General features: G+C 45.5%; 1 long non-coding RNA gene across 1 annotated transcript; it reads right to left on the reverse strand.

The window, feature by feature from the left end:
- Positions 1-11: 11 nt before the first annotated feature.
- On the reverse strand, positions 12-15,015 carry LOC144106889 (uncharacterized). The gene is made up of 3 exons (XR_013309152.1): positions 14,934-15,015; positions 13,544-13,676; positions 12-80 (listed from the first exon to the last, which is right to left on the reverse strand). It is a non-coding gene; the product is annotated as an uncharacterized LOC144106889 (long non-coding RNA).
- Positions 15,016-16,133: the final 1,118 nt, after the last annotated feature.

Below are 16,133 nucleotides of genomic sequence, written 5' to 3' on the forward strand. Positions count from 1 at the left end.
ACGCGGCACTGCTTAAGAAAAGCAGCAGAACGGTCGTAAACACGAACATCCCGCTCATTGTGATGTCACCAACAGTAGGCCTGGGAAACATTGAAAAGAAATATTTAAAGGCGAAACCACCGCAGCTGTCCGGTCAGAACTATGTAACAATGTTGTAAGATTATAAGAATAGAGTCCAGAATTCTGGGTTTGTTCTGGAGAAGTGCGAGGAATCATGTTCTTTGGAGTTCAATACAAGAACTGGCGCTCCGTAGCAAAGTATCGAAGTTTAGTTTCCAGTCTCTGTGCTCATCACTTCCTAGGCGTAGCTTGCAGCAAAGCTGTGGATGAAAACACTTAACTGGCGAAAGTGTGAAGGTCCCGAGAAGTCCATATTATAGCCACCGTCAGAACACCCGCAATAATCGAGCGTTATAAATTACATCCGCAGAATTGTTCTTTTCTTTGGGGGAATAAGGGTAACTGATCGGTCGCAAATTTTATTTACCGGGTCCTTACCTTGCACATGAGAATTAGTGTAAGTACATTTTGCAAAACAACCCGTCGGATGGACAGAGTAAATGACCAGCTTCCGCTGACTTAAGTAAAGCCTGTCTAATACAGCCATGAATTTTAGCAACCTTTGGACAGGCACAGAATTTTTTTTCCTTAAATTTCAGCCACTAGGCATCTCACAGGCAAATATACAGGTTTTTGAAGCTAACGCCAACATTCTTTCATGATCGTCTGCGTACAATATTGTCGACGCCTGCAGTGTTATTGCTGTCAGCTCAGTATCCAAAAGGTGGATTCCGGTTTGCCGCTGCAAGCTTCCATGGCAACTGATGTCCGACGCTGATTTGCTTTAAATATCACTGTCAACTACAAAAGAAAAAAAACCTTACACGACTCTTAATGTCGCTGCCTAAAGTTACAATCCTAGACCGCAGAATCTGACGCGGTAGTCCTTGTAAGTACAATGAATGCGAAAAAGAATACATGACATAATAATAACCAGTACGAAAGATCTTAACCTTACTGTTTCCTTCTTTGCAACTTCCTTTCCGTATAGTAAACCTAGACTTCCAGGTTTTCTTTAGTACAGCAAAATTAAGTTCATCAACAAATATTTTTGTTCCTTCCATTTGTGGAACTCCCTTTAGGTTGTTTAGTTTAGGAAGGGCGATTGTCGGACTGGTCATCATGGGAGAGGTCATACACCCCCTGTACTTATATCTGGTGGTCTGATTGCCCGAAATTTAGAAGTTACGTGTTCCAATGTACTGCGTGGACATGGTTGACAACGGTGACGGCACCTGGCAATAAAATTACAGAAACAGATGTAGGTACCAAGATCCTTAAATATAATAGTTCGACAAGCAAATTACAAGTCGAAAGATGCCAAATATGAAGGGTTTCGAAGTAAAGACAACGAACTGCAATAGTTTTTGAGTTGCCGCTGATTATGCTAACTTCCTGCTAAATCTGCTGAATTTCGGTCTCACTCTAGATCTCAATCCACGATTTGACACATGGGTTATATTTGTATAGAAATATGGCTTAAGAAAGTACTCCAACAATATTCTCCTGTATAAAGTAGTCTGAATGGTCGTGCGGCTTCCTAGTTTAATCAATAGCGACTGAATTGTACAATTGGCTTATGGCGGAGAAGATTCGCAGAATCTTGTCAATTTTTCCGGAGCCGAAGCATACGCTCTACGCTTTGCTGCCGGCACAGATATGATAAGCTCGGTGTGTTTCAAAGACAGCACAGATTGCCAGCTAGGGTCCTTAAGCACTTGTTCATAAAGATCGTTGACTCATATTGGTGGAAAACTACTAGAAAACCAGCCAGTAAATATATAAGAAACAGCAATAGGGAATCAAAAAACTTTACAAAACGCCGGATCGAAAAGGTACAGCGTCAATACTGGATAAATTGAAGACAACCAAAAGCATAATCTGGGCCTGCATAAATGGAAAGAAAAGAACAAAGCAGGGAGAAATTTTTCCTTGATAATTCTAGAGGAAGCGCTGTGCTGTTTGAAGTCAGAATAGGCTGGCTTCTACCACCGCCACGCGGCCGTTTTGAAAGCCCATTCAGTTGAGACTCTTCGATAACACCAATCTCTGTCGAAGTGGAAAGAGCTGTGTCATTCCTACAAGGCAAATTCGATTGCCGTAGAGAACTTTCATCATCTCACACAGAGGTGTCATGGCGCCACCGTCGACACCTATAGTATTGCAGGCGTGTCAGTAATCATTTTGTAGGCACCCAGGCAAGTCTGAGCTGCAAAGGTTAAAAGAAAATGTCTATTCATTACAGTAATACTATTCACTCTTGGAAATTTATTTTTTTCATTCGGCACAAGCTGTACAATAGCATTCATGCACTGTTTATGAAGGTGGTGTTGGTTACGTCTGTTTTGCTGGTAGCAATCGTTTTATGCTTGCTGCACTGTTTTGTGCACCTCCAAGTCTTATATTCTGGAAAGCTAATTGTATATTCTGACTCTTCAGTATTTTCAATCAAGATATCGTTGCGATTTTATTTTCCAGTGCCTTGCGCATCCGGATCGGCATCCGAGATTGCGACATCACGCTGCTGGAAGGCCCTAGAGATATCGATAGACTCGATATCGATATCGAAATCGATATAGTTCTACGGTGCTGCGTCGACGCGACAGACATTTAACCCAATGGCCATCGAGGCCGCCCGTGTAGCAGCTCTCGGTTGGCCTTTGAGTCGATAGAATATCTGTACCGAGTGCCTTTCGAGATGTCCCTGCGACAGGGGTATCACAACGCGAAGATATCACCAGAAATTTAACGAGGTTGACAACGCATGTGCACTGCGCGGTAAATCAGTAGAGCTAATTGAAAATCTTTAGCTAGAATGGGGCAGCATCTATCCACATGATGCAGGCCCAGTCGGTGCCCCGAGGTCCAGTGTTTATTGAAGGTAATGGTAATATATTTGCGGGAGACTAACAGCGGTTGAGGAATTGGTGCCTTAAATGCAGGGCAGAGACTTATGGATGCAAGTTCGGAATCCGGACTGGCAAAGCGTAGACATGAATAAACTTTACGTATCAATAAAGAAATTGAGCACTTCTAACTTTGATGGTCTGGTTTATTTTGGTTTATGGCGTTTTTAACGTCCTGAAGCGACTCAGGCTGTTAACCAGGATGCGAGCCAGGGCTCCGAAAATTTCAACCACCTGGGGTTTTTTAACGTGCACCGGCATTGCACAGTACGCGGGCCTCTACAATTTCAAATTTTGAGTTTGGTAGATTAGGTAGAGATCTGTTTATAAAACAATACCGTGCATGGCAGTACTTTCCACTACTCAGATTAAGAGGGGACGCTCATTACTTCCATCCAACCCCATGCTGCGCGAAGCGACCGAAAGGAAAAGCCGGGTTTTTCAACAAGCCAGGTTTTTCCGTTTGAAATCTCGATACAGGGCATATTTGGTTTCGTTTTACCTGTACTAAACTGTGGCGGTAGCCTTTAAGCCATCAAAGAGCGGATTAAAAAAAAGGAAACGTACAACCCTTTTTCTTACTCTACACCAAAGCGAAAGAACATCAAGCAATCTTGTAATAAACTGTTGAGAAAACGAAGAGAGAAAATTTCGCATTGTTTGAAAAGATGCCATCAAAGCCAAAAGATGGACGCAGAGTTGGCACACACCGGAAGATTTTCCAAATTCGTGACGTTTAAGGAGTGAATAAGAGACCAGCTTTCATTTGGGGCATGAAGCGACAAATCAAACATTTCTGCAAAATTTTGGACAGTTAAGGGTTAAAGTCTGCATGGTGATGATGAATCGGCACTTATAGGTAGGTAACACAAATAGCCACAAACTTTTAGAGGCCCTGACAGGCACAGCACCTCCGGCTACAAGAGAAGAAGGTTATGGTTTAGCGGGGTTTAACGTCCCAAAGCGACTCCGGCTATCAGGGATGCCGTAGTGAAGGGCTCCGGAAATTTAGACCACTGGCATTCTTTATCGTACACTGACCTCGCACAGTACACGGACCTCTAGAATTTCGCCTCCATAGAAATTAGACTCACGCGCCTGGAATCGAATCAGAGTCGCAGTGGTGACCCAGTGGTTATAGCGGTCGACTACTGACCCCTCTTACAAAAATTTTTATAGACAGTCTAAAGACTCTCCATACACTTCCGCCTATAAATTCTATAGACACACTGTACAGAGCAATCTACACGCAATACAATCCCCACAGAAAGACTATAGGCAACCTATAAAATTATGGGCATACACTTGGTGGACTTTTTTCTATTGACAGTATATAGACTTTGAATAGATAAAAAGAAATATCTATATCAAGGCAACAGTCTATAAGAAGTCTATAGACTGTCTATAGGGCATTTTTTAAGGGCCAAAAGAAGGAGGGGACGAAGCTTATCCCCAGTAGCTGCGGTGAACAAGGCATGCTGCAGAGCCGAATTTTGTAGCTGGTTGGGAATACAATTTCTAAATCATCAGAAGTGAGCGCCTTCTCGTTACGGAACGCATGTTGCTTCGCCTGCTCAGCATGCTGATCGCTCAGGCTCCTTCCGCAGTAATCTCTTCTCTATGGGCCCGATGAATTTGATTGCTTGCACTTGATGAATTACATGATAGCGATAAACAATAGAGATATCAACTTTATAAGAGAACCGGAAAACTAATAAAACGCATACATTATCATTAATGGAGAGCTAAATATCGTCTAAACACTGCTCCAAGACATTGAGGTAAGACTGTAAGGACTGATGCTCAGAGTGTCCATCATTCCAGGAAGCAAAAAAAACGCAATTTCATCTGAATACGCACAGGTTATCACATTATGGCTGCACGAAATACAGCAAAATCAAACGTTGAAAAGAACAGGCGAGGGGACCGCACGTTGGGGCACTCCACTTGTCTGTCGAAATCTGTCAGAAAAAAACACCATTCTGGAAACAATAAATTTCCTCCGTCAGCCAGAAATTCAAAAATTCGAGCTGCAGAATACTCGGAAGCCCTGCTGCCTGCCAACTTTTCAACAACCTCCAGTGCTCAACGCTGTCATAAGCCTTAGACACATTTATTGTAAAAAGCGCGGCATATTGCTTTCGGCGACGAGCTAACTGCATGCGGCTCTTCAGTCGGGTATGAGTGTACCATATAGAGTATCTTGGCCTTAAACCTATTTTTCAAGGATTCAGTAACCCATTATCTGAAATGATTGACAAGATTTCGCCACGCAACACCCGATCAATTAACTTAACGAGATTCGGAATTAAAGCAATCGTTGTTACATTGTCTAACACTTAACCTTATCCCTCCTTTTTTGGAAAAGGAAGAACATTCGCTTGACGCTACTTGTTTGAGATCCATGTACCTTAAAGAGAGTAATTTTTAAGTGCCAGTAAGCCGTAAGAAGTGATACCGTCAGTGCCAGGGACCGCCGGTGGAAGGCGGGACACAGTTCGCGAGACCTCACTGAGGGAGACCTCCCCCAAATCCACCAATTTGCTGACAATTCTCGAAAATGTCATCCGTTGTCTGAACTAGGGAGACTGATTCATTGCGGTCGTGGTCAGCTTCCTCTTGGTTACGAAATCAAATAGCGCACGCAGATTAGCTGATATAGAAAGAAATTCAGAGGATTGTGTATCATACACGTTTCCTGCGCGAGATATGGTGCTCTTCAATATAGGCGCAATGAAATTATAATCGACTCCTGTCTTTGGGGCATTGGTTACGTAGATTTTTTTCATGCAACCTTGCGGCGCCTATAGTGCCATGTGCAATCCACAATCAACCAAAAGCATGGCGAGGTGCCTGTAATGACCTGGACCAAAAAGTTTTTTCAAGCTCCGTCCAAAATTAAACAAATGTGGAAGGCCTTGTCCCCACTGTCTGAATTAGACAATGCTTCAAGATCTGATCCGAAGATGTCTTTAAAGCTGTTGTATTTAAAGGAGGTGTGTCGGTGGCTGTTGGGATGATCAACGGGCACGCAATCTGGCCGCTGATCGGTACGTAATCCCTATTGGAAGCACAGTCAACTCGAGCCCAAGAAGAAAAATCCATCCGAGGGGAGGAAGACTTTAGGTCTAATGCAGAGCAAGACTAGCCTCGGAGGAATTCGGGGAGCCCAGAATTTAGGTTGCGAGGTTATCGTAGCAATCTGTTCTATACTCCCACGGAACATGATGCGAGTTAAAGACACCGAGAATTCAAACTTGTGGCCTGCAACTTGATAAAAACAAGTGTAGAGGACGAATATCATGCACACCTGTAGGAAAATGTACATTAGCTAAGGTGATAGTTGGTATCCAGGACATTCAGATCCACAGCCTGTATTTCGCACTGACTGTCCACATATTGAAATAACACATGTGCCCTGTGGCAACATTTTGAAGGTACGAAGCATTCAAAACCACCACCTTTTAAAGTACGATAAAGCGTGGAAGAGGTATAGCTTTGTTTGGTTTGTATCTGTAATCTTGTGTAAGCCACATTTCCAGAAAGTGGAATTACATCTTGATTTAGACTATTTCTTGAACAAACTAAATCTTGTGAAGCGGAGAGAATTGACAGGCGGTTCCACTGAGACACTGTGAGCGACTGTTTTTTTTGTAGTGCCGCAGCGGATACCACCTCTTCCAAAATACCAACTTTAGTTTAGAGCGACCATTTTTTTGTGTACATAAGAGGAAAAGCCGTACCAGCAACAGCTAATGAATTCCCGCTGTTGTTTTGAGCTCTAATGTCACTCTTGATGTTAACGCACTGGCTGACACTTCCGCAAGATTGTGATTCGGATATCTTGTTGAAGAAGTTGACAGAGCTAATGGATTGGTAGCCAATGGAACACAGGATTGGGAAGGTGCAGTGAAAGCTGATGCCACTGCGCCACAACGAGGAATAGAGGAGGCTTGCAAGAAATTCGACAGATGAGATGTCATCACCTGCGAGACGAACACAGATTCTCTACTATGAGATCCATGGCACTCGCAATTGCGTTTCACACCGCAAAGCTAGCGTTTGCGACAAGGTGGAATCCACAACAGTTGCATGCCTGCTGCCTACTTGGATAGGCAGGTGAATTATTCTTTATAGCTGCTAGAGTCTCTCGTCTAGTGCACCTACGATTGTTGACGGTAGCACCTCAACTTCTGCGGCCCCCGCTTAATAGTCCGAGTGGCTTGCTGAGTGGCCACCACCAGCACGCAAACAGCGCTTCTACTCAGAACAACCATTGGGTTCGTGGCTCTCTCCGCACCCGCAGCAACCAGGTCCTGATATACAGGTCTTGGCACCATGGCTAAAACTCCATTATTTACGGCACTGTGGAGGCGCAGATGTGAACTGATCAACGAGAGAGACCAAAGGCCACACCTTGACTTCAGACGGGCAAGTGGGCCCCGTAAATGTAGCTATGACTATGTCGTTGGGTATCTGCGTCCTATCCGCGACGCGACTACATCGGAAAGTAGTTTCTCTACCGTCTCGAAGGCACTCAGTCATGGGTCTATGCCGCGGACTAACCCTTCTGAAGGCGCCAGCGGAGGAGGTACAAACGCGCTCACCGGGTGATTGGCGAAGGAGGCGAGTGTGAGCAAGACTGCCACACATGCCGGTATGGCGGTCTGCAAACTACTCCGAGAGGGCCGAGCTGCCGTCCATCAGTGGTCCCCTGTAGTGCGGGGTGGTGCATCTCAGAGCTGTTTGTACCGCCTCCAAGTAATTTCCCCGGAGACGAAAGCAACGGGGATGCAGCTTACTGCGCAACCCAAGAAGCAGCCAAGTAACAACTCATCAGGGGAAAGAGGCCGACCAGGTGAAGCTCCCGTGGCCAGGAGAACTTGTGGACACCAGCCGATGTTCACGCTCTCAGCTAACCCGGAAAACAAGAAGAGAATGCAGGAAACTTACTAGAAATTGAAAAGCTAGTGCAGCAGCACCGTGTACTGAGCCGGAACCGACGGGCGCGCCGAGATCGCAGAGCAGCTCGAGAGTCAGCACGCGTTCGAAGCGCAGGGAGACGGGCAACGGTTGCGCTCACTTCATCTACGTCTTCCCTCCACCTGGTGGCCACGAGCGACTGACAGAAGCACGCGCTCTTTCGGTTTTGTGCTACGTAGAAAACGACGATGCGCGGGCAATGTCGTGGGACGGAGCAGATGGAATTATGTTGAGGAAGGCGACGTTCTGAAATGCACGGCGCGAGAGTGTGGTGTAGCTTGACACAAGGCTGAGGACATCATCATCATGTGCGGCGATAGCCTAGTCAAATTTTTGAAGCTGTTCAAATGTTCGGGTGGCCCGTGTACTTACTCACACCAATCGAGCTTTATTTGCACTATGAGGTGTTGCCACGTGGCTACCAAGCGGGTCTCTCAGATGTACTCTGGTGGCGTCCTGGTCAAGTACAGATGCGATAGTTATGAGATTGCAAATCAGTACTCCTTTTTTTCTCCCACTTCAAGGCAGGTAGATGGCGTTCATGTTGCGCGGTGGTTGTCAACCGCTATTCCACTTTCTGAATATGATTGCGCCTCAGTAATAGGTCAGTAAAGCTTGGGCGAATAAGATGTAATTGACCGATTGCAACCCTCGAAAACCCCGGTACCTGACGGGCGCTCAGGCCAATTATATACTATAAATATATTTCATTTCCTATTCTCCTAAAAAATTGTTGAAACCAGTGTTGATGGGGACGGAATTAGAGGGCAAAAACCAATCTTAATGGCCGCCGCCTTGGATTCGAGAAACCGAAACTATGCCCTCATTTAGTCGCCTGACGCCATACTCACATAGTTCCACATCTATGCAAAAAAGTCGTCGCGACAGTAATAGCCTCAGGCTATAAGGAGATAGCTTGCGCGTCGGCACGAGACTGCACGGTAACCGGGGGAGAGGAAATGGTTATCGCTCTAGCGGCCGCGGAGGGTTATCGCACGAATAAGTCCTTAACAATCCTAACAGATTCGAAAGAGGCATGCCGTAACTACATTAACGGCAGAATAGGTGATAAAGCGCTCCAAATCCTCCTACGCGCCGGCTTACCCAAAGATCACGTTAGACACACCATTTTCTGGATACCGGGACACACCGAGATAGAAGGCAACCAAAGGGTCGATAGAATCGCTCGCGAGTACACTAACCCAGCACTCTTGAACGAATACCCGGAGGACTTCTTGAGGGTAATCTCGACGTACTCCGACATTGTAAAGTATTAAAGAGAGACGAGACTAAAGTATCCTCCTCCTCACAAACCAATTAAATCAACAAGAAGCAGTTTACTGGCGGAAGCTGCAAACTGGAACCTTCCCCAATTTACACATCCTTAGCAAAATGTTCCCGCACCAATACAGGGACTTCTGCCCACGGTGCCGTGCAACACCCACCCTATACAATATTACTTGGGATTGTGACAGAAATAAAGCATTCCATGGCTCAGTTATTCCGAGTGCGGAGCAGTGGGAGTGTGTGCTGTCCAGCGGCCTCCAAATCCTCCAAGAGGATAGGTCATCCATTGCCAGCGAGCGGTCAAACTCAGCGGTGCCCTGGAATAGGAGCGCCGACCTCTGCAAGACGGAGAGAGACATCTGCTTGAAGAGGAAGACCTCTGTCTGACCGAAAGACCTGTTAGAGCATTAAGGCGTACCCTATTCTATCCTCTCGTATCCACCTCAATCCACCATATTGGACCGCGACGTCAGCAACGCAACGCGGCAAACGTCTGTTTCTATAATGCTATTTTAGACGGCGCTACAAGTCTCAATGTGAGATGCGCTGCTTTCTAGATGCAGCCACAGATGGCGCTTTGATCCTAGGGTGGTAGGAAACCTCACGAAATCTCGAAACTTGATGAGTAGTTGCTGCCACAGATGGCGTTGTGATCAAGGGTTGTTGCAGACCCCACGAAATCTCGAAACGGGAAGGTTAAGAGCTAATGCTCTTAAAAATGACAATATACATCGCTTATTGTCACTCCAGCTCTTGAAGCGGCATGAGATGAGTGTAGTAGTTAATTAAACCTGTGTGTCTGCGATTCAGTTAGATTTTCGTGCCTAGCATGACTTAACCATCAGCTACACATCACAGCCATCATTCGGTTTATGAAACCGAAACTGAGAAACCAGAAGAGATTCGATTACAGATTGTTTAGCGTTCACGGGCGAATACCATGCGCTGAATCACTCAGGAACGAAAGCTCAGGGGGGGGTCTCGCTATCCGAGAAACGCGCCAAAAATGTGTCTGATGTTAAGCGCTTTCGCAAGCAATACTCAAAATGTTTAGCCGGCATTGCGTGCATGGTTTGTCGGCACACGAGGCGTTGTCTGAGCTTTAAAGCGTTAGTTTTTTTTTGGCACATGACCGGAGTCGACGGATGTTGTAGTCGGAATCTGTAGATGGATGTTGTCTGCAAAAGAGTCCACCCGAACTTCCATATTTTTAATAAATATTAGTGATAGTAAATAGTAAAAACAGCGACAGATAGTGATATTGTTTGCTACTAATAGTGGAAGTGCTAGAGATAGTGATAGTGAACATGATAGCTGCAGATAGTGAGAGTTAGTGCTAGAGATAGATATTGATTGTGATGATGACGGCGATAGTGATAGTTAGAGAGCGGTAACGAAAGCGATGTAGAAACAATTAAAAATAAAACTAAAAGGCAAAACTAAAAACATAAATTAAAAACGAATGTAAAAGGAAATAAACACTAGAAATAAAAATAAAAATGTATAAATAATTGTACAGAAAAACGAATAAATATAAAAGAAAAAGAGCAAAAATGTAGGGAGTCAGAGACGAAAGAGAAACGCTTTCGCATTGCCGCTCTTAAGCAGACTTAAGTGCATAGCTGTATTGAATTATTTCCTTAAAGATATACCTTACGGACTTCAAAAACTGTTGCAAAGTGACGAGTTAAGCGGGTGGTAAATGTTATTGCCAATGTTTTAGTTGCCAGCAATATTGAGCGAGCATGCCAGCTACAAAACTTGCATCCTCTGCAGTGGATCGCTTTCAGGACCTTGAAAGTGAAAGGAGCACCGCCTTCATATTTGGTGAAATGAAGGGCGTAACCGTATGCATGTAAACGCTGGGACCTATGTGTTAATAACCATTGCTCAGCACACACTACTAACGCAAAGCGCGATACTTATATACGTGTATGCTCCTGTAATCGCATGCCTCATTACGGATTGAGTGCAAAGTGATTTTCTATCAAGAAGAATGCGGGGAGGGTGGGGAGGGGGCGAGGGGGCAAGGGGGTCATATAATGAATTCGTTAAGATCAATTTCGCAATGTTTATCCGTGCACTTCATTGTAATCTGAAGCGTTTGCCGTGACTGGAAGTATGACCTCAGAAAGGGGCGCATGGTAAGCATAGATTAGATTACGACGATAAGGTTGTATCATTGTGGGCTTTCATTCATTACTTTCCTTCCATCGGCTGTTTACGAAGCAAGTTTCAAGCTCTATTAGCTTGGCTTATAACCCCAGTCACATGGCCGCTTTGAAAGTCTATTGAACTGAGCTCACACTGCTTGAAATTATCGATCGCTATCGGACTCGAATGAGCTGTGTCACTGCTAAAAAAAGAACCCGATTACCGCCCGGAACCTTCTTCATCTCACACCACGGCGTTATGGCGCCACCGACGCCGCCAATAATTTGCAGACATGTAAGCAATCATCGTGTAAGAGTGGAAGTAAGTCAGACCTTGAATGGTTAAAAACGAAATGTTCATTTTTTACTGTAATAATATTCACTCTTCAAATTGCTGCTGTTCTTTCGGACAAGATGTGCACAAGGATTCTTGATCAGATGGAGAAATTGGTGTTGGTTATTTTAGTTTCCTTGGTAGCAAACCACGTTCTGCTGGTTCCAGTGTTATGTATGCCGGCCTGTCTTGTTTTCTCAAAAAGAAGTTCTAGATTTTGATGTTTCCAATTCTTCAAACATGATACTGCTGCGATTCGTTTCCCAGTGCCTCGCTGAGTGTGGCTCTGCGTCCGGTAATGCTCAATAGGCTTCTCGAAGGCCTTCGAAATCACGATAGAGTTCCAGGCCGGTCCGTTGACGCGACAGATTTCTAACCTGGTGACCGTCGGAGCCGCCCTTGCAGCAGCGCTGGGTTGGCATTTGAGGTGACAGACTATCCTTTAGAGGGCATTCGAAATGATCCTGTGATAGGCGGATCACAATGCGAAGCTACTGTAAGAAATTTATTCAGGTTGATAGCGCATGTGGACTGCGAGGTAAATGAGATGTAGCTATAAAGGGGCAACATATATCCACATGATGCAAGCAGAGTCTCTGTCCCGAGGTCAGTGCTTAAGGAGGGTAATGGCAATATATATTTGCTGCAGATTGTAAACAGCGGTCGAGGGAGTGGTGCCTTAAAAGGAGGGGAGATGCTTAATGATACAAGTTCGCGACTTTGAATTGGCATAGGGTAGATGTGAAAGAATGTTTAGAAATAAAATTGATTATTCCTATTTTTGAATTTAGCAGATTAAGTACAGAAATTTTAATAAAGAAATAACTTGCATGGCAGTTCAAGCCACTGCCCTGTTTCAAAGGCGACGCTCCTTATTTCATTCCGACCCCATTATGCGGGAAGAGACCACAAGGAATAGCCAGGTTTTCCAAGAAGAGGTTCTTAACTGAATTTGTCAAAGAGCTCTTGGTCATTTATCCAAAGCGCGGGAGGCCTTCAGCGGTGATGTGCAGCGGGCAATCCGTTTAAGAAACAACGGTGGAATAATTTCGACCACCCACGTTTCATTTCAAATCTCGATAGAGGGCATTTTATTTGCTGTGTTTAACCCCTTCTAATATGCGGCTACGGCCTCAAAGCAATCGAAGAGTGGTTTAAGAAAGCAATGCACAGGCCTTTTTTCTCACGCACGCTGCAGCACAGGACAAGGCACAAATTTCGGAACAAAACTGCTGCAACATGAGAAAACACGGGACACGTCCGTGTGTTATGCTCATTGTTTTTTTCTGACGACATCTTAGTGAAGCTTTCATAATACGCATAACTGGCACATAAGTTTCAGATTGCCATTTTACGATGTGCTCACAGATTCTCCCAACTTCATCGTTGTAAAATTATTTCAGAACTACAGACAACATGTGTACTACATTAAAATCAGTGTGAAATCACGCATTCTGTTGTTGACTCAAGGGGATAATGGAGCGTACCCACTTGGCCAAGACACAAAGAGCGCCTGAAATGTGCCCAAAAACTGTTAAAAAATGAACGCCGATCTGGCGATTTAATTTATGAACAAGTGAAAAACTATATGATTCGTGACTGAAACTGAGATTGTGCCCGTACTTGTAGCCGTTAAAAAACTTTTGGTTGTGAATTATGAAGAACTGTAGCCGGATGACGGAATTCGGAAAACAACGTTCATGGCATGGCAGCAATTTCATGTCTCAACGAAACTATAAATGGCGGAGAGCACATACCTGCAGCTGGTCGCAGAGGTAGAAGCACCAAGAGAGAGAAACAACCACGAAAGAGAAACTTACCTCGTGCTGTCGCAACAGGTGCTGTAGCAGGCGCCTCCGTATAGAGGAGAAAAAGTTGCAGGTCACCAAGAAATGATCGGTCGTTCCGGGTTAAGCACACAGGGGCAGCAGTGTATATACCGCCAGACCAGACCTACGCGGGTAGAACACAGGTAGCAGGTACGTACGCGACAACGCAGACGAGTGAAGAAACCTCAATATTGCGTGATTGGCAATGTTTACTGCACCACGTAAAGAGAAGGTGCGGGAAATCGGGATTGGAGGTAACTGTTGAGGCTAAAAAATCCTTCAACAGCAGACACCTACCTGAGAACCTGGCTGCTGTATTATATGCGCAACGCGGAAGCATTGTCATGACTGGGCCTTTACGAGGGGCCTTCGCCATGGTATCAGCATCGTCATTTAAATTAATTCCTCTGTGTGCACGCATCAGGTCCAACTACAAAGAACACACGTGGGGTGGTTGCAAAACATTCAGCGTGCGGTGTTCCAGTGCCTCCGTAGACGCAGTCAGAGAGGAACACAGGGGCAACGAATCCGTCATAAATACGGCAGAAGAAAGAAGAGCTGCGCAACTTACGCAAAACCTGGACTACTGCTAAATATTCGTCCATATAAATTGAGAAATCGGAAGGGCGGAGTGAGAAAGACATATCGAGGAAGAGAAAAATACGGACAGTGAGACGTCTTTCGCAATGAGAGCATTAGAGTGAGAGGTCTATATTTGCAGGTACTGGCACTATGGCTAAAGCTCCATTATTACGGCACTGTAGACGCTCAGATGTGAACTGATCAGCGAGAAAGACCAATGGCTACACCTTGCGTCCAGGTGGGCAAGTGGGCCCCGTAAACGCATCGATGACTATGTTGGTGGCTGTGTCCCTCCTATCCTCTACTCGACTGCATCGGTGAATGACAATTCAAAGTTGGTTTGCCTAGCGCCTCAGACGGCCTCAGTCGTGGGTCTACACCACGGACTAACCCTTCTGAACGCGCCAGATGAAGAGTTACAAACGCGCTCACCGGGTGATTGGCGAAGGAGGCAGACGTGAGTGAGGCGGCCACACATGCCTGGTCTGGCGATCTGCAAACTATTCCGCGAGTGCCGAACTGCCGTCGATCAGTGGTTCCCATGTAGTTCGGGGTGGAGGATCTCATAGCTGCCCGTACTGCCTCGTGGTAATTTAGTCTCAAGAAGCTCCCATCCCCGGAGACGAAAGCAACGGGGATGCAGCTTACTGCGCGGCGCAAGAAGCAGCCAAGTAACAACTGATCAGGGGAAAGAGGCCGACCAGTGGGAGCTCCCGTGGATAGGTGAATTTATGGTCATCACCCGATGTTCACGCTTCCAGCTACCCCGGAAAACAAGAAGAGAATGCAGGAAACGTACCAGAAATTGAAGAGCAAGCGCAGATGCACCGGGTAGTCAGACGGAACCAACGGATGCACCGAGATCGCAGAGCAGCTCGAGAGTCAGCACGCGTTCGAAGCGCAGGGAGACGGGCAACGGTCGTGCTCACTTCATCTACGTCTTCCCTCCACCTGGTGGCCACGAGCGACTGGCAGAAGCACGCGCTCTCTCGGTTTTGTGCTACGTAGAAAACGACGATGCGAGGGCAGTGCCGTGGGACGGAGCAGATAGAGTTATGTTGAGGCAGGCGACGGTCTGCAATGCACGGCACGAGAGGTGGTGCAGCATAACACAAGGCTTAGGACATCAACATCATTATCTGCGGCGATAGCGTGGCCGAATTCTGCAGCTGATACTTGATAGTATCACTTTCAAAAGTTCGGGCGGCCCGTGTACGAACTCACACCAATCGTGCTTTATTTGCACTATGAGGTGTCGCCCCGTGGTTGCCAAGATGGTCTCTCAGCTCAACTCTGGTGGCGTCCTGGCCAAGTAGAGATGCAATAGTTAATGAGTTTGCAAATCAATACTCCTTTTTTCTACCACTGCAAGCAAGGTTGATGGTGTTCATGTTGCGTGCGCGCTGAGTGTCAATCAGTACTCCACTTTGTGAATATCAATGCGCCGGAGTAAATGGTCATTAAACCTTTGGCAAATAAGATGGAACTGACAGATTGAAACCTTCGAAAACTCCGGGACCTGACGGGCTCTCAGGACAATTTTATAAAATAAAGATATTTTATTTCCTATTCTCCTAAAACTTGCTCAAACCAGTATTGATGAGGGATTTTTGCTGCCGATGTTTACCAAAATCTATAATGTCTCAATACCAAAAACTGATGATAAGGGAAAAACTACGATTTCTATATGGCTGCGGACCGATATGGTTTTCTAATGTTGATTATAAAATTTCCGCTTAAACACTCTCAAATAGGCTACAGCTTGCAATCTTTACTTTGATTGAACTTCATCAAACATCTGGCTTGAGGGGACGGTCAGTATAGCCTAATTTACATGTTGCGCACCCTTTTTTGCAGTGTTGCTGTGGCGCTCAAGAACAACTAACACTGCTACAGATTTACCTGGAAAAGTCATTTCATTGAGTGTGCCATGAAGTTTTTTTTCTCTTTAGAATCACGTTGATAATTGTTCAGTTGTTTCTTCTGGGTGGCGCACTTG

Source organism: Amblyomma americanum, chromosome 10 (assembly GCF_052857255.1).
Source record: "Amblyomma americanum isolate KBUSLIRL-KWMA chromosome 10, ASM5285725v1, whole genome shotgun sequence".
Lineage (NCBI taxonomy): Eukaryota > Metazoa > Arthropoda > Arachnida > Ixodida > Ixodidae > Amblyomma > Amblyomma americanum.